The sequence below is a fragment of the Cervus canadensis genome, chromosome 22 (genome assembly GCF_019320065.1).
Source record: "Cervus canadensis isolate Bull #8, Minnesota chromosome 22, ASM1932006v1, whole genome shotgun sequence".
Lineage (NCBI taxonomy): Eukaryota > Metazoa > Chordata > Mammalia > Artiodactyla > Cervidae > Cervus > Cervus canadensis.
In genome coordinates, this window is record NC_057407.1 from 45,905,700 (window position 1) to 45,931,602 (window position 25,903).

General features: G+C 43.1%; 1 protein-coding gene and 1 long non-coding RNA gene across 7 annotated transcripts in view; one reads left to right on the plus strand and one right to left on the minus strand.

Annotated features, from left to right (window-relative positions):
• Nucleotides 1-25,903, minus strand: part of LOC122425076 (zinc finger protein 621-like) — a 42,008-nt gene that overhangs the window by 11,473 nt on the left and 4,632 nt on the right. The window lies entirely within an intron of this gene.
• The window catches only part of LOC122425081, a 27,734-nt gene continuing 1,831 nt past the window's right edge, over nt 1-25,903 (plus strand). Inside the window, exons 1-4 of one of the 6 annotated variants that reach the window (XR_006264682.1) lie at nt 14-189; nt 277-388; nt 883-1,012; nt 18,370-18,709. This is a non-coding gene — a long non-coding RNA (uncharacterized LOC122425081). Of the gene's footprint in view, nt 190-276; nt 389-882; nt 2,300-4,120; nt 4,289-4,930; nt 7,004-18,369; nt 18,710-25,903 lie in introns of those variants that run through there. The other 5 variants (XR_006264683.1, XR_006264681.1, XR_006264679.1 and 2 more) reach the window with 5 other exon arrangements.

Genomic DNA, 25,903 nt, shown 5'->3' on the forward strand with positions numbered 1-25,903 from the left:
CAGAACTAGAGGCTGGTCGCTCCGCCCTTGTGCTCCAGCTGCTGAGCCGACTAGAGTTTGGGTTTCGCGGCACCCCTTAATCTACTCAGATCGCGGCCTCTGGGCCCAGGTATGTGCTGTGTGCTAAGTCTCTTCAGTAGTGTCCGACTCTGCGACCCCCATGGCTCCTCTGTCCATGGAATTTTCCAGGTAAGAACACTGGAGTGAGTAGCCATTTCCTCCTCCGGGAGATCGTCCAGACCCAAGGATCGAATCTTGGGTCTCCTGCATTTGCAGGCGAATTCACCACTGGTCCACATGGGAATCCGGTGCAAGCGGCTGAATGGTTGCAGCCCTGAGGATTTCCCAGGAGGTGTACTCTACTTGTGGTTGCCATTCCAGATAACAGGTACATTGCTCCAATGTGCCCACGCGGCCTGGGCCCTGTGACTACACCGCTGTGGAAGAACTGGAAGTGGGAAGACTAGTACCCACCATTTCAGTGGCCAGATGTGTACGGGTTGAGAGCGTCAACCAGTTAGTTCCAGAAACCTGGCTGAACCACTCAAAATAACTGGGGATCCGCAGCAGTTGGTTTGCCTGATTCACTGTCTGTTATATGGGTATGATGGGGGTACCCCCACAAAGGGCTGTTGAAGTTTAATCATTAAATGAATTCACAGATTGGCAGTGTTTCCGGTGCTGCCTGGGACGAAATAAGTGCTTGTGAGGCTGTTCTGTTTTGTAACTGTATTGTTTTTAGAGATACAAGCCCTGCTGGGACTCCAGCCTGTGACACAGTTTAGGGAAACAGTGATTAGCATTTTTTTTTAAATTTTTTTATTTTTTTTAGCATTTATTCTTAGAGCCCTTTCCCACCACATACCTGTATGTGTGTTCCAGGCCCAACTTGGAGAAATTCAGCACCTCTGTCCAGAAAGGTTTTAACTACAAAGGCATCTTCAAGTTTTTGCAACGACAGAGGGCCAGGATAGTAACTGAACTAGGAATGGCTTCTCTCCTGTGGCCGCAGGTACTGTGGTACCCAGGGACTTCTCCTTTGCTGTTTCAGATGCCCTGTGATGGAACCTTTAGCGCTCAGTTGCTCAGTCATGTCTGACTCTTTGCAACCCCATGGACTGTAGCCTGCCAGGTTCCTCTGTCCATGGGATTTTCCAGGCAAGAATACTAGAGTGGGCTGCCGTTTCCTCCTCCAGGAAATCTTCCTGACCCGGGGATCAAACCCATGTCTCTTATGTCTCCTGCACTGGCAGGCAGATTCTTTACCAGTAATGCCACCTAGGAAGCCCTATGATGGGGGCCTTTTACACACTGTATACTCAAATTCTCCTGCAATTAAGCATCTGCTTCACATTGCTCCAGCCCAGCTCCCTTTTGTAATTACACATATAGATACTGAAATCAAACAGAAACAGCTGGATAGAAACAGCAATCCAAAAGGAAAAACTAATGTTTGAAAACATATGAATTTGTTGGAATCAATTCATATTCATTGTTGTGTTGCACTAGTCACTTAAATCGCCTTTGTATAATAACTAAGATTTATGAGACCTTAATATGTGCTAGAAACTATGCTAAGGCTTTATAAGCATCATTGCTTTTCATCTTCATTTCTTAGGTAGGTACTCTTATGTTCCCCATTTTACAAGTGAGAATACTGAACCTCAAGAAGTTTAGATGTAATATGAGGCCACAGAGCTAGAAAAGCCTATTAACCAACATCTGTACAGTTTCTCCTGGGAGCTGAAAAGCATTTTCAACACCATGGAAACATGACAGAGAATTCCTGGCCCCCACAGCCCACAGCCTCTGCTGCACTGCTCAGTCCTCCTGTGTTTCCCCAGCAATTGTCTGAACTGCCTGATGTCATGGTATTTGCCGTCCTCCTCCTGTCCCTCCTAGATTCATGCTCTACTCATCCTACTATCCCAACGGTGTCTTCCAAAATCTCTTAAATCCCATGGCCCCCAAAGAAAGGTGTGAATAATTGGCACCGGAGACCTACCTGTTTGTAGATTTTGTCTGTAGAAACTGATGTGGGTTTCTAGCCCCCAGAAAATTGTACTGACAGGTGCTTCCACTTGATGCAATTAAATGGGTCTTCTGAAAATCATGTCCTCTCTGTAGACAAAGGTATCTCCCGCTGAGATAATCTCATCTCACCTCAAACCACATTTCCTCAAACACACCCCAACCTGGGTGGACACACATCCATCCACACCTGCCATAACTGCTTGTCAAAGGGGAAGCCAAGTCAGGCCTCAGTCTGGCACTGACTTCTCTGAGCACTCATCTAAGAAAAGCTGTCAGGAAGCTAGCATTCCTGCAGACCCACTGTGTGCCGTGTTCTTCACAATCATGATCTTAGCCTGCCAGCAACTGTTCAAGGTAGTTAGCTCTTACCCTTTTTGTACACGTAAGGGAGCTAAGGCTCAGGGCTTTGGGTGACTTGCCTCTGGTCATGCAGCTGGGAAGCAGTAGGAATTGGATTTAGACCCAGATATATTTGACTCAAAAACCTCTATGCTGTGGTAGATGTATTTCCCCACCTTCCTCACATCAGTCTCTCCCCAGAGAAGAACTGTGGCTCCACTGGTGACTGGCTGTTTCCCTTTTCTCTCCCTTCTCTCCCCTTCCTCCCTTCACCCCTGCATCCCCACTAGTGAGTTGTAATGTTGGAACCTGGGGATTGAGAGGTTCCAAAAATGGGGAGTGAAGCCTATCAGTCCCTCGTTCATCCCACTGTGAGTCTGGGAGATCATGTGATTATTTTTCAGATGACACCCATGTTCTCTGCAGAGGCACAGACTGAAAAGAATTCATAAGAGGATTTTCAGAGTGTGTGTTTGTGATGGGTTTGGTTGTATGCACAGTGTGCAGAATTTATGAGCATTTAAGAAATCAGCCCCCACTGCAATGCACCTTCAGTGCTTCTCCCAGATGCCAGTTCCCCATGATGCCAAGGTGCCTCTGCCAAATCAGAGGACGTTTAGAAAAAACACTTCATGGAATATGTGCAGAATAATGTGATAGGAAGAGGAGCAGCCTAGCCTCTGCCACTGAACGCAGAGTCCAGCTTGCCCGCTGTGCCGTCTCTTCCTCTCCTTTTCCGAGTCCGGCTACTGAGATCTTTCTCGTGCGCGCTCAGGAATCCTGGAGGATGAGTGAGGCCCGTGTGTCAGTGGTGCCATTTGTACAAAACTCAGAATATCCAAGACACACAGTTTTAAGACTCAGAGACTTGAGTATAAATCCTCCTAGGTTCAGTGGGATTTCCCTGGTGGTCCAGTGGTTAAAACTCTGGGTTTCCAATGCACAGGGGGTGGGTTCAATCCTTGAAAGGGAACTAAGATCCTACATGCCACACAGCCAAAAATAAGTAACCAAATCCTAGTAGGTTCAATGAGACAAAATGGCTCAATGTTGTCTTATGACTGCACCATCCCTTTTATTGGATTTGGCCTGAATGAAACCTGCCATGGAACCCAGGACAGTTTCTGAAAATAAATAGTGCTTAGGGAAGGTCTGAATCTTTGAGGGGTATAACTACAAAGATCCTCTAAAGATTCGTGGCAGGGTGAAAAGACTTCTTTTACATCAGTCTTACTCTCTGACCACCCCATTCAACCTGCCAGGAGAAAAACCTAGGGATTACAGAACACTTATCTGGTGCTTAGACCACACATTGTCAGTTAATTCCAGAAATCTCCAGAGTGCAACATGAAACGAGAAGGGAAGGAATCCTAAGGATAGAATTATAATAGACAAGAAATGAAGGCAGCCTTTTGTTTATGTGAGGAATAGTCATCTGTTCATTGAAAACTGAAGGAAATGAATCCTCACTGTGGGGAAACGTATTTGTTCTCAAACTGCCTTAGAAGGAAACCAGCAACAACACAGGCTGAAGCCCCTCCCCTGCTAACATTCTGCACTAGTCAGAGAAACAGAACCAACGGGGTGTGTGTGTACAGAGAGACTAAGAAATTAGCTCATGCAGGGACTTCCCTGGCGGCCCAGTGTATGAGAATCTGCTTGCTGAGGCAGGGGACACAGGTTCAGTCCCTGGTCTGGGTAGATTTCACATGCTGTGAGCAAGTAAGCCTGTGCACCACGATTTCAGAAGTCCGTCCTCACGCCTGGAGCCCGTGCTGCACAACAGGAGAAGCCACTGCAGTGAGAGCCCTCTCGCCACAACAGAGAGCAGCCCCTGTCAGCCACAACTAGCCAGAAAGACCCAGTGCGGCCAAAAATAAATAAATAAAAACCACATCTTTAAAAAGCTTTAAAGAAACGAGCTTGTGTGTGTGTGTGTGCAAGTTGCTCAGTCGTGTCTGATTCTTTGCAGCCCCATGGACTCTACAGTCCATAGCATTCTCCAGGCCAGAACACTGGCATGGGTAGCTGTTCCCTTCTCCGGGGTCTTCCCACCCCAGGGATTGAACCCAGGTGTCCCACATTGCAGGCGGATTGTTTACCAGCTGAGCTACCAGGGAAGCCGATGGAATATTACTCAGCCAGTGAAAGGAATGAAATGGGATCATTTGTAGATACATGGATGATCCTAGAGTCAGTCATATAGAGTGAAGTCAGAAAGAGAAAAACAAATATTGCATATTATTGCTTTTACGTCAGATCTAAAAAATGGTACAGATTAACTTATTTCCAAGGCAGGAACAGAGTTGCAGACATAGAGAATAGACATTTGGACATGGGGCGGGGGTGAGGGGGCGGGAGACTGAGATGAATTGAGAGATTAGGATTGACATATATATACACTACCATGTGTAAAACAAATAGCTAGTGGGGACTTGCTATTAATATAAAGCACAGGAAGCTCAGCTCAGTGCTGTGGGATGACCCTAAAGGGGTGGGATGTGGGAGGTGGGCAGGGATATATGTGTACACATGACTGATTCACATCATTGTTCAGCAGAAACTAACACAGCATTGTAAAGCGATTATACTCCAATAACAAAAAAAGAAAGAAAGAAATTGGTTCGTGGAGGCTTGGAAAGTCCAGAATCTGCAGGGCGGGCCGGCAGGCTGGAGACCCAGGGAAGAGCTGCCGTCTGAGCCCAGACGTGGTCAGGGACAGGAATCCCTCTCCCCGGGGAGCTCAGCCTTCTTCTGTTCAGGTCACCATCACTACTTCCATTCTTCTGCCCCACCACATGGTTCACGCAGAACGAGACCACATTCCCATCTTTGAGAGAGCCAAGGGACCTGGGAGAAGCAAAAGTCCTTACTGAGCGAGCAGACGTCTGAGACTAGAGTGCTGGGGGTCGGTCATCGGGATGAGGCACCCAGAGAACAGGACACATGGCTCTTAGGGGGACATGGCCCCCCCATAAATCTAGCAGTGAGGGCTCGTCCATGAGTGGCATCCGGACAAAGAGCACACCACCCAATACACACTATGCTTTACACTTAGGGGGTCAGATCTATGTGGCTCTAAGCATACAGTCAAAATTCATCTAGATCAGTTGACAGCTAACCAAACCCTCACACAGTGAGTGAGCCCAGCTAATACCAGCATAGCCAGCCAGCCAATCACCCCAGATGCAGAACAACAAATGCTCAGTGTGATAGAGGCCACCGCAGTTCTGTAACTGTGATGCTCATGATGCCGCATTTTCTGGCAACAGATAACTGATACACCTACTTTCCAAGTCAAGGGATGGGCTGACAGATCAAACACTGACAGGGAAAGGCAGGTTCTATAATCCAGTGAGAGGTAGAGTGGAGTTTGTATTAAACTAGGAACCACACACCCATCTAATGTGGACAGCTGAACTCAGTCCCAGCCAGTCACCCCAGCTGGAAATGTTGATTTGGTGCAGCCACATTAACTTTCCAAGAAAGGAGACTTGGGTTTCTGTGAAATGTATTATTTTATATGTTACCAATACATTGTATTTTCCTCAAAAAGTTGGGCAATAATAACAAATGCAAATTACACTGATATCATTTCTCGCCTTTCCAAAAGATTAGCAAAAATCAAAAAGTCCAACAGTACACTCTTGTTAATGAAACTTTGGGAGAACCAGCACCTTTACACATCGCCAGAAGGAATACAGGGGTTTCCCCAGTGCGTCAGTGCGTACGGGATCTGCCTGCAATGCAGGAGACACCTGTTTGGTTCCTGGTCAGGAAGATACCCTGGAGGGGGCATGGCAACCCGTGCCAGTGCTTTTGCCCCAGAGACAGAGCAGCCTGGTGGACTGCAGTCCCTAGGTGGCAAAGAGTCGGAGGCAACTGAAGTGACTGAACACACAGGCTTGCACACAGAAGGAATGCAAATGGAATAACCTGGATGGAAGAGAATTTGAAGATACTTAGCAAAATTATATATTCTTTTACCCTTTGATTCAGTAATCATCCTTCTTGAAATCTATTTCAAATATATACTGGCAAATATAAAAGAGATATCTGGAGCTTCCCTGGCGGCCCAGAGGTAGAGAATCCACCTGCCAATGCAGGCGACATGGGTTTGATCCCTGGTCCGGGAGGATCTCACATGCCAAGGGACATCTAAGCCTGTGTACCAGAGCTACTGAACCAGTGCTCCAGAGCTGGGAGCTGAAATTAATGAAGCCCACGGTTCCTAGAGCCCATGCTCTGCAACAAGAGAAACCACTGCAATGAGAAGTCTGGACACCATAACTAAAGAGTAGCCTTTGCTCACTGCAACTAGAGAAAGCCCATGCACAGCAACGAAGACCCAGCACAGCCGTAAAGAAGCTTTTAAAAGTCACACTGCAGTCATAAACAGATAAATAAATCTTTAGAAAGAGATAGGTGTACAAGGACACTCATTATAATAGCTAAGACAGAAAACAATTAAAATGCCACAATCTGGAACTGGTTGAATAAACTATGTACATCCTTATGACAGAGTACTATATAACTATATTGTAATGAGTATCTCCATCTACTATGGAGTAATTTCCAAAATACATTGTTAAAGTGATTTTTTTTAAGTGCAGAAACATGTGTATACTACTATTTCTATAATAAAGGATATAAATATATACAGATTTAATTCTATTTTTCCATGGACAAGTAAACCACAAAAGACAACATTACACTTTAAAATATTAATCCCAAAATATAAAAAATGAAATAAATGAACCTAGCTGTGTATCCATTTTGGTAGCAAAACTGCAGAGATAAGCTATAAGTATTTGACTGCACACTCCCAGTGGGATACATCCTAAGTACAAAAAGGACTGTAGGTGAAAAAAAAAAAAAAAGGACTGTAGGTGGTACTGATGAAACTCTTTGCAGGGCAGCAGTGGAGATACAGACAGAGAAGAGAATTGTGGACACAGTCGGGGAGGAGAGGGTGGGACAAACTGAGCGAGTAGCAGTGGAAATACATAACCACATATAAAACAGAGCCAGTGGGAATTTGGTGTACGATGCAGGGAGCTCAAATCAGATGCTCTGTGACAATCTAGAAGGGTGGGATGGAGTGGGAGGTGGGAGGAAGGTTCAAGAGAGAGGGGACATATGTGTGCCTGTGGCTGATTCATGTTGATGTATGGCAGAGACCAATACAATATTGTAAAGCCATTATCCTCCAATTTTAAAAAACAGCAACAGAGTAACTTTTCAATAATGATATTACTGTGGTTCTGCTATTTTAGACCTGTCACATGGGTAATGCAATGTCAGATGAAACTGCTGAATAATTACATGATGTTTTATCATTCACGTTGTTTTTGAGGACAAAGATTCTGGCTATGGGAAGTAGGAAATACACGTATTAGAAGAATTGAGTAAAAATCATATAATCCAGAACCTTAAAAGGAAGCACAGGTTCAAATTCATGATGTATTTTATGATTAAATAGATAGATAGCTAGATAGGTAGACAGATACATAGACAGACAGGTACTTCCTGTATTTCCCGGTTCTGTCCACTGGAAACTGACTGCTGAATAGCAGTGAGCACCCGTAGCAGGGTCTCTACAGCCCATTTCTCATGGGAAGGAACCAATGCTGCCTGGACAAATAGAACTCCTACTGGCCAAAGATGGGACAGTCTGACCATGGGTGATAATAATAAGATAAATAATAATATGAATCATAATAATCTTCGCAAATGAATTCAAACATGTCAGCTATGATTAAATCCATGGATTCATAAAGATGCTTTAAGAAGACAGTTGGGAAAATGTGAATTTTGATGGCTACTCCATAATGTTAAGGAATCCAGCAGCAAAAATGGTAATTGAAGCTATGTTTTTAAAATAATTCTTATATTTAAGAGATGCATACAGCCAATCCTTAATATTCACAGGTTCTATATTTGTGGATTTCTATACTCACTAAAATTCACCAGTAACCCCAAAATCAATACCCTCAGTGTTTCTGTGGTCATTCACAGACATGTGAAGAATGATTAAAAACCTTGAGTCACCCACCCTGCATATTCCTAGATGAGGTTGATAAAGGGAACTCTGCCTTCTTGATTCATCCTTCAGACTATACACAAGTGCCCTTTCTGTAGTCTATCTAATGTCACTCTGTTCACACTTCTGTGCCACTTTTTGTTGGTAATTTCACTGCTTAGGATGGCTCCGGAGTTATGTCCTGAAATGCAATCCAGTGTTCCTAAGAGCAAGAAGGCTGTGATGCGCCTTATGGAGAAAATATGTCTGTTAGATAAACTTCATTCAGGCATGTGTTATGATACTGTTGGCCATGAGTTCAGTATTAATGAATCAATGATGTATATTAAACAACTTGTCTCTAAAATAAAACACACATTGAGTAAGGTCATGTTTTTATTAGTTGATGAAACTACGGCCAGAGGTCTCACAAACCTACTCCTGTACTTCCCCTGAGATAAAAGAGTTCTTCTATATTTGCTAATTCAGTGTTCACAGTGACTTTATGGAACCTAACTACCACAGATCACTTCATGGCAAATAGATGGGGAAAAAATGCAAACAGTGGCAGACTTTATTTTCTTGGGCTCCAGAATCATTGTGGACAGTGACTGCAGCCATGAAATTAAAAGACACTTGCTCCTTGGAAGAAAAACTATGACAAACCTAGACAGTGTATTAAAAAGCAGAGACATCACTTTGCTGACATATGTCCATATAGTCAAAGCTGTGGCTTTTCCAGTAGACATGTATGGATGTGAGAGCTGGACTACATAGAAAGCTGAGTGCCAAAGAATTGATGCTTTTGAACTGTGGTGTTAGAGAAGACTCTTGAGAGTCCCCTTGGACTGCAAGGAGATCCAACCAGTCCATCCTAAAGGAAATCAGTCCTGAATATTCATTGGAAGGACGGATGCTGAAGCTGAAACTCCAATACTTTGGCCACCTGAAGGGAAGAACTGACTGATTTGAAAAGACCTTGATGCTGGGAAAGATTGAAGGCGGGAGGAGAAGGGGAGGGACAGAGGATGAGATGGTTGGATGGCATCACCGACTCAATGGACATGAGTTTGAGTAAACTCCGGGAGTTGGTGATGGACAGGGAGACTTGGCGTGCTGCAGTCTGTGGGGTCACAAAGAGTCGGACACGACTGAGCAACTGAACTGAACTGATATTCTCCCAATAACATGGACCAATGAGCATATTTAACCTAAGCTATGGACCTCCAGTTGTCTATATATTACCAGCAATGGCCTTGCCAGACAGAGCCATCCATGGGCTCTTCACTGAGAGCCAGGCCTTAACCTTCAAATATGTGGCCTCTTTTACCCATGTGAAGTACCTCCAAGAGGAAATACAAGTTTATCTCGATTCTTCACCTACTAAATTTTGCCCAAGAAATTAAAAGGAACTACTAATGATGCAAATGGGCTTCCCAGGAGGCTCGGTGATAAAGAACCCACCTGCACTGCAGGAGACTCGGGAGACTCGGGTTCTGTCTCTGGATCAGGAAGACTTCTGGAGGAGGAAATGGCAACCCACTCCAGTATTCTTGCCTGGAGAATTCCATGGACAGAGGAGCCTGATGGGCTATAACAAGGTTGCAAAGAGTCGAACACAACTCAGCACAGCACAGCAGTGATATAATTATCTTATCATTATAAAAATCTCTTTGAATCTAAAAGAAAAATTTTTAATAGGCATTTGCTATTAATATGCCACTTGGGGGCCCTCCTGCACTGATGGGTATTGAGGACTGTCTCTAGAAAACAGCCTTTTCAATTCGGGTCGGCTGACGCACCCTGAGGGTCTCTGCCAGCCTGTTTCTCAATGTCTCCATAAAGGACCTGGGTTTGGAGGTAGGTAGCAAGTCAAACAAGGAGGACATTAACTGCGGGGAGCGGCTTGAAAGAGCTGACTCTGGGAGCTACCTTGATTGATTATCAAGGGTCTGTTCGCAGACATAGCTCTCTGTCCCGCCACCCCTCTGGAATTTACTATCCGAGTTAACTCCTAACAGACCATTAGTGAGCCTTGAATGCACACAAGGTGCAGATAGATGGCTTTGCACGACTGCCCTTAAGATAAGTAGGATGCCTTTGGCGCCAGGAGAGAGCTCTGGTGATTGTTATCTTAAAGATGATGTACATGGGGAAGAATTTTCTTTGGGATGCCTCTCTTCTTGGTTTAGTATATATGTAACCCTGAGAAATAAAGAATCATCGTTGACTGCAGCGATCCTCTCGACCCCATCTGTTCTGTCTCTTTATTTCTTAGCCTAAAGGAACGCGTCATGTTGCTCGCTGAAATCTTCCGGCTGGCCCGGCAATTGACTAGGGAGAAGATGCAGTGCAGGCTTTGTGCTTTTCTGGTTGGAACGGAAATCCAGAACAAAGACAGTTGTGCTCCCAGGATTGGAAAGAAATGGGAGGATGGGAACATGAATCGGGAGTGTTCAGAGGATCTCACATGGCAGGACTGCAGGTGAGTTTGTCCACTGGTTCCTAGAAGGACTGAGGTGTAAGCCCTGAAGTGAGGCAGTTTCTGCAGATGGCATCGGGTAATCTGTGTTTATGGAGTCCTCAGGATCATTCTTAAGCATGTTCAAGTTTGAGAACTGGCCTCTTGGAGGATCCCATTGTGGGTTTAAAGAATTATGTATGTGTACATGTATATGAACACATACATATGGACATATAGTAAAAATCAAACACATGCATAAACATATGCAAAAGGCCAGAATAACATACACTCTGTTCACAGTAACATATAGATGAAAGATTCAGATGGTGAAGACTACAATTTTTTGTCTTTAATTGTATATTATTGTATGTTGATTGTATCATGGTTTTTTTTTTTTGGCTATGCACAAGGCTTGTTATCTGAGTTCCCTGACCAGAGGTTGAACCAGAGCCCTAAGAAGTGAAAGCACAGGACCACTAGGGAACTCTAGTCCACTAATCACTGGACCACTAGGGAACTCCCTTGATTGTATCTTTACAAGATACTTCAAAAGAAAAGAGAGGCTGTGTGTGACCAGGGCTCCCTTCCTCTAGGATCTGGGCTCTGCCCTCTGCCATCTTGTCTGGCTCCCCTCAGGCCCACAAGATGACTCAGGAGCTCTGAACACCACTCCAGAAATGACAATGCCTAAAGGCCACTTGCTATGTATTTCTTAAGACTGTAAAATGTACTCCTTGAAACCCCTGAGAAGCCCTCCCTAGCGTGTCATCAGCTAGAACTACAGCACACTGCCGTGCCCTGGCTGGTAAAAAGAGAGGTATAGGCCCAGCATGACCAACTTGGACCAAGAGCATTTCCCCTTTGGGGATGCCCCTGCTACACATGGCCAGTGGAAGGAGGGAAATGCTGAACAAAATCCAGAAGGAGGAACAAAGGGCTTGGCTGTTTTGTAGGCAAACAGCGGCAACTGCCACATACGTTTACATTGTTCTTCACAGGGCTGTTTAGAATCTGTTGAGTTCTGATGGTGATTATTGAGGATGTAATTTTTTACATCTCACTATACTCCATCATTCTCCCAATATATCACAAAGTTTGATTATAAAAATGCAGTGTTTACTTATCATGACTGTAAATGTCATTACCTGATAAGTCATGGTGTGTTTTATGATTACCTTTTCTTTCTAAGTTTTTGGCTTTTCCTGTACTTCACAGTTGCCTGAATTTTTTTTTTCTTTTGAAATTTGCTTTGTTTTGTATTGCCCCTTATTTTTTTTCCCCAAATTCTCCTACAGATTTGTGAAACAATAATTTTCTGAACACTCAAACACTTCCAAGTAATCTATCAGTCCCATTTTTTTTTCCAGATCTCTCTCCCACCATGCTTTATCCTTCTGTTCCAATCTGGACTGATTACTGTTGCCTTCTCGGGGCTTCCTTTCTCCTTCTCTCCTGTGCTGGACTTCCAGTTTCCTAGATCATCTGTAGTTTTTTCTGAAGCACACATTCTTATAACATGATGGTTAAACTATGTGGTCCTTGGATGTCTGAAAACATGTTTATATTACTTTTTTTATATTTACAACTTATAGAATAGTTCTAAGAATAAGAATAGTTACATGAAACTTGTGTTGCCTTTACACACATTCACCTGTTACTAGCGTTTTGTTCCATTTTAATATCTGCTTTTTCTTTTTCTGTCTCTCCTCTTTCTCTCTCAGGGATGGATGGAGGGAGGGAGGGAGGGGTAGATGGGTGGGGACAGATGATCACTTTCTCTGAAATATTTAAGAGTAATGTTCATACAGTGTGGACATTCCTTTAAAAACTGGAAATAGAACTGCCATACGATGAAGAAATCCCACTGCTGGGCCTACACACCGAGGAAATCAGAATTGAAAGAGACATGTGTACCCCAATGTTCATCGCAGCACTGTTTACAGTAGCTGGGACATGGAAGCAACCTAGATGTCCATTGGCAGACAAATGGATAAGAAAGCTGTGGTACATATACACAATGGAATATTACTCAGCTATTTTTTTTTTCTTTTTTTTTTTTTACCAGTGCTAGGTAGGATTAAGGGGTTGGATATTATACAGTATTTCCCTCCCAAGTCCAGCTATTTTCTGATTGTCCCTCTAGAAGATTGTAGAGGCAACATTGTGGGCCAGGATGGGGCTGAGGAAAGGAGCATGAGACAGGAGGGAAGGAGGCAGAGCACAACCTTTGAAAGAGTGACACAGCACAAGGGCATAAAGGAAACCAATTAAAATCAGCTGGGTCCAAGAAGACAAGTCAAATTCAAGTAAACCTTAGTCCCCAATCTATAAACCACAGACGCGCCCAGAGGTGACAAGACAGCTCCAAGGCACTGTCAAAGAGGGAGGAGTGGCTGGCTCCCCCAGGGCTGGGAAGATCGTCCCACTCATTAGCATATGAATTCACTCGCAAAACCTATCCAGACCACACTGCCCTCAGCAATGGCCCACACCCTGAAGATTCCCTCTGAATCCTAACAAATCCACCTCTTACCTTTGGCTTTGTCTCTCACTAAATTTTTCCAATAAGACCTCAGAGCCTGAGCTTTATTAGGTCCTGAAACCAGATATTCTGGGTTTTGGCCGGGATCGAGTCCCGGGAGAGAGCTGAAGGACAGGAGGAAAAAGCAGTGGGAAAAACGTGCCAAGGGATCCCCTTCATAGCCTGCTGGAAAATCTGCTAAATACCTGACCTGTGCTCACAGTTTTCATTGGCCTGATTCTTGGCACAGACAAGAGTAAGGACAGAAGAACCCCCACCGGCTTGGGTAACAGCTACTGGGGCCCAGCAGATAGCGCCTTTGGGACATACCAAAGAGTAGCCTCTCCAGAACCCCTCAATTGTGCCCACTGCTGCCCGCCTGTTTGCGGGGAGTTCGAGGAAACAAGAAACGAGAGACTGTAAAGGAATTAAGATTTCGTTAGGCATGTTCCTCCAGCCACAGGAGCGAAGACCTATCTTAACCAGAGGTCTTCTAGAACCTGAGGCTGAGCCGCGTGGGCTTTCTGCCGAGTTCGTGTTTCACTGTCCCGGTTTCCAGCACGATGGGCCTTCCCCTGCGCTGGGTTTTCTTGGCGTTCCGGGTTTTACCGCGGGAGCTTTGCTGAGTTGGGCTCCTGCTGTGCCTGGACTCTTCTGTGCGGAGGTTGTCTCTGCCAGGTTAAATCCGAGTCACGGCAACACAGATGTCAGGCGAGGGTATGCTCCTAGGTTCTTGTTTCGTCACAACAATGATTTGGCGCCAAGGACATTAAAGCCCTCAGCCAGTCACAGCTCTTGGGTCTGGACAAACCATGTCATAGCTCTTAGACAAATCAGTGTTACAGCTCTATTTTAGTAGGAAGATAGAAGGAGAATCCATCCTCGAAGGAGAAGAGAGTGGAGGAGTGCGCCAGTGCGGGGTGGTGGGTTGTGGAGAGAGAGAGAGAAGGAGTGTACGCACGTGGTGCGCTGGCGGCGGGGGAGAGAGCTTACTCAGCTATTAAAAAGAACACATCTGAATTGGTTCTAATGAGGTGGATGAAACTGGGCCTGTTACACAGAGTGAAGTAACTCAGAAAGAAAAAGACCAATACAGTATATTAACACATATATATGGAATTTAGAAAGATGGTAATGATGACTGTATATGCGAGACAGCAAAAGAGACACAGATACAAAGAACAGACTTTTGGACTCTGGGAGAAGGTGAGGGTGGGATGATTTGAGAGAATAGCATTGAAACATGTATATTATATGTGAACTAGATCACTAGTCCAAGCTTGATACATGAAACAGGGCACTCAAAGCCGGTGCACTGGGATGACCCTGAGGGATGGGATGGGGAGGAAAGTGGGAGGGGTTTCAGGATGGGGGACACATGTACTCCCATGGCTGATTCATGTCAATGTATGGCAAAAACCACTACAGTATTTTAAAGTAATTAGCCTCCAATTAAAATAAATAATTAAAAATAAAAAAGTAATGTTCATACATCATGTCCCTTTATCCATAAATACTTCAGTGTGCGTCTTTCCTCAGAATATTCTTACATAATAACAATACTTTAACCTTTAGCAAATTTCATATTGATCCAATTTGTATCTAATCTATTGTCTATATTTTAATGTTGTATGTCAGCCCAATACTGTCCTTTAGAGCAGTTTATTTTTCCTTCAACAGAACATCCACTCAAGTATTGCATTTAGCATCATATCTCTTTAGTCACACTTAATCTGGAATACCTTCTCAGTCTTTGTCTTTTATGACACATTTTTAAAAGAGCACAGAATCGCCTTTTTGAATAGAAATACACCACACTGGGTTTGCCTGGTGATTCCCTGTGATTAGATTCGGGATAATCATCCCTTACTAGGATACTCACAAGTGATGTGCTTTTCTCAGGTCATCAGGTATGAAGGATACAATCTCCAAATGCCCCTCTGTGGTGTTGTTAATTTTGATAATCCAGTCAAGGTGCTGTGCAATTTGTAGATACTTTGTGATTTCTCTTGCAACTAATGAGCTTCTGTGGGAAACACTGAAGATACAAATATTCTGATCCTCATTAAATTTCCCCCTATACTGAGCATCCATTGATGATTCTTACCTGAACCAGTCTTTATTATAATGGTCACAAAGTGATTTACAGTTTCAGTACTCTCAGTACATTTATAGTTAGCACTTAGCATTCTACTTGCATTAATTTACTTTTGATGGACAGTTTGGCTAGGGATGGAATCCTAGGCTGAAAATAATTTTCTCCAGAATTTTTAAGGCACTGTCCATCCTCTTGGAGCATCCCATGATGCTACTGAGAAGTCTCGTGTCATTCCAATTCCAGTTCCTTGATGTATGTGACCTGTTCCCCACTCCCACACACCCGCAGAAGCTCTTAGTTTCTTTTAATCCTTGGTGTTCTGACAGTGCATAATGACGTGCCTGGAATTAGAATACTGTTGTCCTCTCTTCCTGGAGGCCTAACCCCCACAGTACTTCGTCGTCCTGCTCCAGTCCAAACGGGCTGCTGCCTAGGACCGGTGTGAGCTCTCCTCCCCTCCCTCCACTACCCTGTGAATGCTGGATCCTCCACTTCCTGAGCTCTAAATATTTCTTTTTGGTTTACTCCCTTACTTTCCTGAATCCTCTAGTAATACACCTCAAGCATAATGTTAATGGGGGAGCATGTTGCTGAGCAACAGGGGAGAGACTAATAACCCACCGAGACAAACAGAGAACTGGCACACAAGGCTACACAGGGCATGACTCTCCAGCATCCCTGGGACAGTCGCACCAACGCTGACTTTTTCAGCATGAAAAGCAGTGCCATTTATTATTTATAGAGTAGCTCTGGAGAAATAATAAGCGAAGTAGAAGAACAAAAGGTCTAATAGGGGTGGGTCCCCCTGGCCCATTGGCATTGCAGTGAGCCCTCCCCCTTCCCTGTGTAAAAGGAGCCCAAATTCTGACTGAAGAAAGATGGTTCTTTGCGATAAGACACTAGTCTACCATCTTCCTGGCCTGCTGGCTTTCCAGTTAAAGTCATTATTTCTTGCTCCAACAACTCATCTCCTAATTTATTGGCCTGTTGTGCAGTAAGCAGGATGAGCTTGGGCTGGGTATCAAAAAGGCCCTTAGTTTAACAGATATATTCCACTTCTTTTAAATGGAATGAGGTAAAAAATAATGATAAATCATAACTGTGTCAATCATATGTACTGGCTGTTCATCTAAGTATTCAGAGAGATTCAAAATGGAAATATCCTAAACATTCAATAATAAGAAATTAGTTCCAGGAAGAAGAGAAATCCATGCAGTGCAATATCATGCAGCTATTAAACATGTTATAGATCGTTTGTTTACTAGGACACCTACCTTGTATTCTGCTAACTTAAAAGAACTCTATGACAGAGTATGCATAATTATAATTCATGGATGCATCCACACTCACTGTGTGTGTGTTTATATATTCACCAAAGAATTAAACATGGTGAAATTCAGGCCTAGGTATTTTTCCAGGCAAAATTTTTGCTCCAAAGCATGTTATTTCTAATCAGAAAAAAAAAAAAAAAATTTAAAAGCCACTTTATATGGCCAAGAGATTAAAAGTGGAGATAATGTAGACACCTCTTCTTAATTGCTTATAAAATAATTAGGTATCAGGACTTGCCTGCTGGTCCAGTGGTTAAGAATCCGTGTTGCAGTGGTTCACAGATTCAACCCCTGTGGTCAGGGAACTATGATCCCACATGTCTCAGAGTAACTAAGCCCTCAAGCTGCAAGTAGAGATTCTGTGCCCCACAGTGGAAGATCCCACAGGAAGCAATGAAGATCGTTGTAGTATGCCTCAACTAAGACTCCATGCAGTCAAATAAATAAATATTTAAAAAATAATAATCAGGCATCTTGTTTATGGAAAATGAGAGAGCTGAAAAGGTACAAGAAAACTGCTCTGTTCCCAGAACAGTGGCTATAAAGAAAACCTCGTTCTTAGGAACAGACACAATTTGGCTTCACATTTGTGCTCCCTATACATTTGAGACTCATTATTTGCACTTTTATTGACAGAATCTAATGAACATCACTCCTTCCTTAGATAATTTGCTAGTAGTCACTGAAGAACAAATTATAACTAAACTGCTAAGATTGCTGGCAAAACAAGGGCAAGAAAAAATTCATCTATCCCACATAATTATTTGATACACTGAGAACTGCTATACCTGAGACTGCTTTTCTTAGAAAGTAAAGATTAGAGCTGAAAGTGGCCATTGATACACTTCAGTTCTGTCTCTAGTCACTGTCCTGAAGCAAGATCATTTACCGTTCCTGGTGTTTTTTAAAATACAAACCTGATATAGAAATATCTAACTTTCAGTGGCATTGTGCTTAAATGTTAAATGGTAAACAGCACCAGTAAAGTAGATATTTTTATCATTATTAAAATCCAAGGGGAATTCCCTGGTGGTCCAGTGGTTAGGACTCTCCACTTCCACTGCTAGGGGCCTGGGTTCGATCCCAGGTTGGGAAACTAAATCCCATAAGCCACAGGTCACGACTAAAGCAATTCAAGGTGTCCTCAAGAAGGTGGTAATGGGGTAAATTGAAAATTGTGGCCAACTGAAATTTCCTGTAACAGTCCTGGTAGCTCAGACAGTAAAGAGTCTGCCTACAATGCAGGAGACGTGGGTTTGATCCCTGGGTCAGGAAGATCCCTTGGACAAGGAAATGGAAACCCACCCCAGTATTGTTGCCTGGAAAATGTCATGGACGGAGGAGTCTGGAGGGTTACACCCCATGGGGTCACAAAGAGTCAGACAAGACTGAGCAACTAACACACATTGTAACTAGTGAGGAGATCATAGAAATAACAATCATTACTGATTCATTTATGAGAAATAGATGAGCCTATACATGACCCTACAACTGGGCTTCATGTAATAGAAATTTCAAAATATTTTCTTTAAGCAACATATTCTTTTATATATTATCTAGCTTTTAAGATAACAAGACTTGGGGGCTTCCCTGGTGGTGCAGTGGTTAAGCATCTACCTGCTAATGAAGAGGACACAGGTTTGATACCTGCTTTGGGAAGATCACAGATGCTGCATGGCAAGCAAGCCCATACATCACAACTATAGAGCCAGCGCTCTAGAGCCTGCGAGCTGCAGCTACTGAAGTCTGAGAGCCTATAGCCCGTGCCCATCCCAATGAGGCCACTGAATGAGAAGCCTGCGCGCCACAACAGAGTAGCCTCCACTCGTTGCAACTAGAGAAAAGCCAGAGTACAGCAATGAAGACCTAGCACAGCTATAAACAAATCTTTAAAAAATTAATAAAACAATATGATTTTTACCTTAAAGCAATTCAGAAAACTAAGATCATGGCATCCGGTCCCATCACTTCATGGCAAATAGATGGGGAAACGGTGGAAACAGTGGATGATTTTATTTTGGGGGGCTCCAAAATCACTGCAGATTGTGACTGCAGCCATGAAATGAAAAGATGCTTACTCCTTGGAAGGAAACTTATGACTAAACTAGACAGCATGTTAAAAAGCAGAGACATTACTTTGCCAGCAAAGGTCCGTCTGGTCAAGGCTATGGTTTTTCCAGTAGTCATGTATGAATGTGAGAGTTGGGACTATAAAGAAAGCTGAGCGCCAAAGAATTGATGCTTTTGAACTGTGGTGTTGGGGAAGACTCTTGAGAGTCCCTTGGACTGCAAGGAGAGCCGACCAGTCCATCCTAAAGGAGATCAGTCCTGGGTGTTCATTGGAAGGACGGATGCTGAAGCTGAAACTCCAATACTTTGGCCACCTCATGCAAAGAGCTGACTCACTGAAAAGACCCTGATGCTGGAAAAGATTGAGGGCAGGAGGAGAAGGGGACAACAGAGGATGAGACGGTTGGATGGCATCACCAACTCAATGAACATGGGTTTCGGTAGACTCCAGGAGTTGGTGATGGACAGGGAGGTCTGGAGTGCTGCAGTTCATGGGGTCACAAAGAGTTGGACACGACTGAGCGACTGAACTGAACTGAAATCATATAACTTCTTTCTGGACAGCCGTAAAATAAGCTTTTTGTACTGATCTACTTACAGGAGTAAAAAGACCACTTTTGTAAAGCACTTTGAGAACCTTTAAATCAAGATACTTTAGAAACAGAATATCTACTATTGCTTTCAGAAAAGGAATAGGGCAAAGGTGTGGAGTGTTGGACCACTGAGGGGCAGCATTTGGGACTGGGTTCCTGGAATGTGGGACAGAATGAAAGAAGTAGTAAGAGGAGAACAGAGGAGCAAGAAGAGGAGAGGAGGTGTATTTTCTCAGCCTGTGCCACTGATGCTGATCACTCTATACTTTCTCCATAATTCTGTACTTTGTATAAAGGTATATAACTGTGTATAAAATGTGTCCATTTCTAAAGACTCCTTTGCTGTTTTAACTCACATAAATCATATTACAGTGTATGTTAAGGTTAGGGAGGCTTTGTTTTTGCTGTTGTTTGGTTGCTTTTGATTATCAATATATTTATTCTCTGGTAGCACAAAATCAGCCAACTTCTTCAAAAATGTCTTAGCTATTCTTTGTCCTTTTCTGTATAAATTCTAGAGTCAATTTGTGAGGTTCCACACGTACACACGTGCACGCACACACAGACAACTTCCCTTGTAAACTTTGATTGGAATTACTTTTAACATAAAAATTCACTTGGCAAAAACTGGAATCTGGATATTGACCTTCTCTACCCATGAATATCATGTATTCTTCAGAAATTTTGGTCATTTTCTATGTCTCAAAAGAATATTTGATATTTTATAAAAGCTGTCCAAAATGTTTCGAAAATCCTTTCTGTTTTAGGACTGCTCCACATTATAAATCTCACTTTCTGAGGCAGAATTCAAAAACTATTTCCCAGAAGCCCTTGCTCTTTAGATGTACACATACAACCAATTTTCACTGAGCAGGTACAACTTGGAAGATGGAAATAAAGGTCATGAGACCGTATAGTCAGGATCGTTCTCAAGTGGATGTGGATGACTTGGTTTTTCTCAGAACAGGTAGCAAACCTCCTGGAGGTCTAGCCCCTCTCTTCGGTGCAGTGAGGGTGCCAGTCTAGTAGCAGGCACCAGCAGCTGCTGGGTTTCCACTGGAGCCTCTTGGTACTGTCCTTGGTCCCTTTTCTGACCATCTGCTTATGTGAGAGTCCAGCTTAGTTCCTTTTTGGGAATTCTGTAAGCTACCTAGTGGTTTGTACCAAATCCATTTCTGCTTAAACATGTTAAAATAGATTCTGGGGAATTTGCTGATGGTCCAGTGGACAGGACTTTACACTTTCCCTGCTGTGGGCCCAGGTTCAGTTCCTGCTTGGGGGACTGAGATCCTATAAACTGCACAGTGTGACCAAAGAAAAAAAGATAATGTTGTCTGCAACTACACACAGACACAGAATTAGGAAGTAGAAGTGGGCTGCTGAATGTGACAGAACTGCCTTAGTATACAGGAATGAGAACTGAGTATTGCAAGTTGAAAAGGAGGTGGAAGAGATGAGGTAGGGCCCATCTGTGTCTTTTCAGAATTCTCGCACCAGGGATGAAGCCACAGCCACTCCCTGGAGGTCAGTTATCCCAGCAGAGAGCAGAATGTATCAGCTGAGGCTGGTGAGGACTGGGCAGGAGGTACTGGGAGGTTTGAGAGAGGAGGTGCATAGCAGCAGTCCAGCAAAATGAAGGGAACCCTAGAGATACAGTATCATGAAGAGGTCTAGGACACAATCAAAGGAGTGGTTCAGGTAAAAAGAAAGGGTAAGAAGGAAAATGAGAGGTGAGCTGTTGGCAGGCTCGTCCACTGAAAACACCAAGAATTCAGATAAGATTAATGCTGAGCAGAGTGAGAGCAGGTGATGAGCTGACACCTTCAAGGAACAAAGGGCACAGGATCCAGAGGTTCCAGCCTGATGACAGGATTCAAAGGTGGAGGTTTTGGGGAAAAGTCAGAGGTGAAGAATGGCCTGAAACTTTCACAGAGAAAGGACCCAGAATATGTGATGTGAGGGATGGTGCTGGGGAAGCAGCATCCTCAAGAGATGAGGAGGTTTTGGTTACAGGGAGAAGGACTTAACATCTATTGTTGTTCCCCAACACCCAAAATTCCTGCTACACTGCTCCCAAGGAGAGGGGGTGGGTAAGTGACATGGAATCTCAGTGTTTCTTAAAGACTTTTAGTTGATTTTCCTGTTCTTCACCCCACCAGCATCACCTACACTTCCAGAAAAGAGAAAGTGTTAGTCGCATAGTCATGTCCAAACTGTAGCCCTCCAGGCTCCTTTGTCCATGGGATTTTTCACTCAAGAATACTGGAGTGGGTTGCCATTTCCTTGTCCAGGGGACCTTCCTGACCCAAGGATCAAACCCAGGTCTCCTGCTTTGTAGGCAGATACTTTACCACTAATCCACCTGGGAAGTTTGAAGTCTTGTAGTTCAGAGTTGGGGATGGTGGTAGTTGTGGGAACCAAAATAATTACCCCAAAACTAAAAACAAATATAGACCCTTTCCCCCAGTAAACTTAGCAGAAATAAGATACAATGGACTCTGTTAAAGATGGCCATTGAACATAGCATTCACACCCTCCTGAAACCCCATGGAGAAAGAGATTAAAAATTGAAAGGCATAAACTCAGAAGGACAGTGAAAATAAGCTAATTATAACAGTTTGGGAAATCGAAATTAGGTGAAGGAGTTATGACTTTGAGTAGAGCTAAGAAAAGTAAATCCTGGGCTTTATCCCAGGAATGCAAGGATTCTTTAATATCCGCAAATCAATCAATGTAATACACCACATTAACAAATTGAAAGATAAAAATCATATGATTATCTCAATAGATGCAGAGAAAGCCTTTGACAAAATTCAACACTCATTTATGATTAAAACTCTCCAAAAAGCAGGAATAGAAGGAACATACCTCAACATAATAAAAGCTATATATGACAAACCCACAGCAAGCATCACCCTCAATGGTGAAAAATTGAAGGCATTTCCCCTGAAATCAGGAACAAGACAAGGGTGCCCACTCTCACCACTACTATTCAACATAGTGTTGGAAGTTCTGGCCACAGCAATCAGAGCAGAAAAAGAAGTAAAAGGAATCCAGATAGGAAAAGAAGAAGTGAAACTCTCACTGTTTGCAGATGACATGATCCTCTATATAGAAAACCCTAAAGACTCACCAGAAAATTACTAGAGCTAATCAATGAATATAGTAAAGTTGCAGGATATAAAATTACACACAGAAATCCCTTGCATTCCTATACACTAACAATGAGAAAACAGAAAGAGAAATTAAGGAAACAATACCATTCACCATTGCAACAAAAAGAATAAAATACTTAGGAGTATATCTACCTAAAGAAACAAAAGACCTATACATAGAAAACTATAAAACACTGATGAAAGAAATCAAAGAGGACACAAACAGATGGAGAAAAATACGTGTTCATGGATTGGAAGAATCAATATTGTCAAAATGGCTATTCTACCCAAAGCAATCTATAGATTCAATGCAATCCCTATCAAGCTACCAACGGTATTTTTCACAGAACTAGAACAAATAATTTCACAATTTGTATGGAAATACAAAAAACCTCGAATAGCCAAAGTAATCTGAGAGAGAAGAATGGAACTGGAGGAATCAACCTGCCTGACTTCAGACTCTACTACAAAGCCACAGTCATCAAGACAGTATGGTACTGGCACAAAGACAGAAATATAGATCAATGGAACAGAATAGAAAGCCCAGAGATAAATCCACGAACCTATGGACACCTTATCTTTGACAAAGGAGGCAAGGATATACAATGGAAAAAAGACAACCTCTTTAACAAGTGGTGCTGGGAAAACTGGTCAACCACTTGTAAAAGAATGAAACTAGAACACTTTCTAACACCATACACAAAAATAAACTCAAAATGGATTAAAGATCTAAATGTAAGACCAGAAACTATAAAACTCCTAGAGGAGAACATAGGCAAAACACTCTCCGACATAAATCACAGCAAGATCCTCTATGACCCACCTCCCAGAATATTGGAAATAAAAGCAAAACTAAACAAATGGGACCTAATGAAACTTAAAAGCTTTTGCACTACAAAGGAAACTATAAGCAAGGTGAAAAGACAGCCCTCAGATTGGGAGAAAATAATAGCAAATGAAGAAACAGACAAAGGATTAATCTCAAAAATATACAAGCAACTCCTGCAGCTCAATTCCAGAAAAATAAATGACCCAATCAAAAAATGGGCCAAAGAACTAAACAGACATTTCTCCAAAGAAGACATACAGATGGCTAACAAACACATGAAAAGATGCTCAACATCACTCATTATTAGAGAAATGCAAATCAAAACCACAATGAGGTACCATTACACGCCAGTCAGGATGGCTGCTATCCAAAAGTCTACAAGCAATAAATGCTGGAGAGGGTGTGGAGAAAAGGGAACCCTCTTACACTGTTGGTGGGAATGCAAACTAGTACAGCCGCTATGGAAAACAGTGTGGAGATTTCTTAAAAAACTGGAAATAGAACTGCCATATGACCCAGCAATCCCACTTCTGGGCATACACACTGAGGAAACCAGATCTGAAAGAGACACGTGCACCCCAATGTTCATCGCAGCACTGTTTATAATAGCCAGGACATGGAAGCAACCTAGATGCCCATCAGCAGATGAATGGATAAGGAAGCTGTGGTACATATACACCATGGAATATTACTCAGCCATTAAAAAGAATTCATTTGAACCAGTCCTAATGAGATGGATGAAGCTGGAGCCCTTATACAGAGTGAAGTGAGCCAGAAAGATAAAGAACATTACAGCATACTAACACATATATATGGAATTTAGAAAGATGGTAACGATAACCCTATATGCAAAACAGAAAAAGAGACAGAAATACAGAACAGACTTTTGAACTCTGTGGGAGAATGTGAGGGTGGGATATTTCAAAAGAACAGCATGTATACTATCTATGGTGAAACAGATCACCAGCCCAGGTGGGATGCATGAGACAAGTGCTCGGGCCTGGTGCACTGGGAAGACCCAGAGGAATCGGGTGGAGAGGGAGGTGGGAGGGGGGATCGGGATTGGGAATACATGTAAATCCATGGCTGATTCATATCAATGTATGACAAAACCCACTGGAAAAAAAAAAAAAAAAAAAAAAAAAAAAAAGAAAAGTAAATCCTAAAGCATGTTGCAGGAAGCTGAACAGCGCCTCCATGTGGCAGAAAAGGTTAGGAAAGATTCAGGTAACTTCTGATGAAAGTCTGCTGACAATGCAGAAGACCTGGGTTGGATCCCAGGATGGGGAAGATCCCTTGGAGAAGGGAATGGCTACCGACTCCAGTGTTCTTGCCTGGACATCCTATGGACTGAGGAGCCTGGCAGACTATACAGTTCATGGGGACGCAAAGAGTCAGAACATGACCAAGTGACTTTTCACACAAAGAATGCATCCAAGACTATAAACCTTATTCCAAGCCCCACCTTCTGTCACATCCCATAGGCCCGGCTACATCTCATTCTTACTGTTGTTATTCAGTTCCATTCATCTGCAGCATCCACTTTGTGCTCTCTTTAACCCAAGTGTATTAACTTTATATAAGCAAAAAAATTTTCTCACTCTTTCAGTCAACATGCAAATAAGCCACAAAAACAGCAAAAAGTAGCCACTGTCCACCTCAGGAACTTCCTGGTGGTTGAGAACTCAAGGACTCTCCATAGGCCACATCAGATCTCTTTCCCCTTCCCTTTTCTTCCCTATGGACCAATTCCACTTCCTTTTCTCTCTCCTTCTAAAGTGACACCACCCAAACTATTTTTAGAGGTTTCTTTCCTGAAGACCACTGAGTTAACAGTGCAAGCCCTTTATCAATGTATGCCCCCAGACATCTTCTGCTCAAGGCAGCTCTCTCAAAGCGTGGTCCACACTAAAGGGCTGGGCATCACCATGGATATCCACAATCAGACACTTTGCTGTAGAGCAGAAACTAACACAACGTTGTAAATCAACTATACTCTCATAAAACATTGTTTTAAAAATCAGAATCTCTGAGAGTTAGGCCAGAAAATTACTCTTTCTATACCAGGTTGTTGAGACACATGGTGAAGTTTAAAAAGCACTAATTTCAATGGAGAAACATGTAGATAGAAAAGCAACTTTAAAAAAACATATGGCCCCTTCCATAAACATTTAAGGATTTACTTTAAATTTGTGCTAATACTTTACCAGCTTCCATGGTAGCTCAGCTGGGAAAGAATCCGCTTGCAATGCAGGAGACCCCAGTTCAATTCCTGGGTCGGGAAGATCCCCTGCAGAAGGGAAAGGCTACCTACTCCAGTATTCTTGGGCTCCCTGGTTGCTCAGATGGTAAAAAATCCGCCTGCAATGCAGGAGACTTAGGTTTGATCGCTGAGTTGGGAAGATCCCCTGGAGGAGGACATGGCAACCCATTTCAGTATTCTTGCT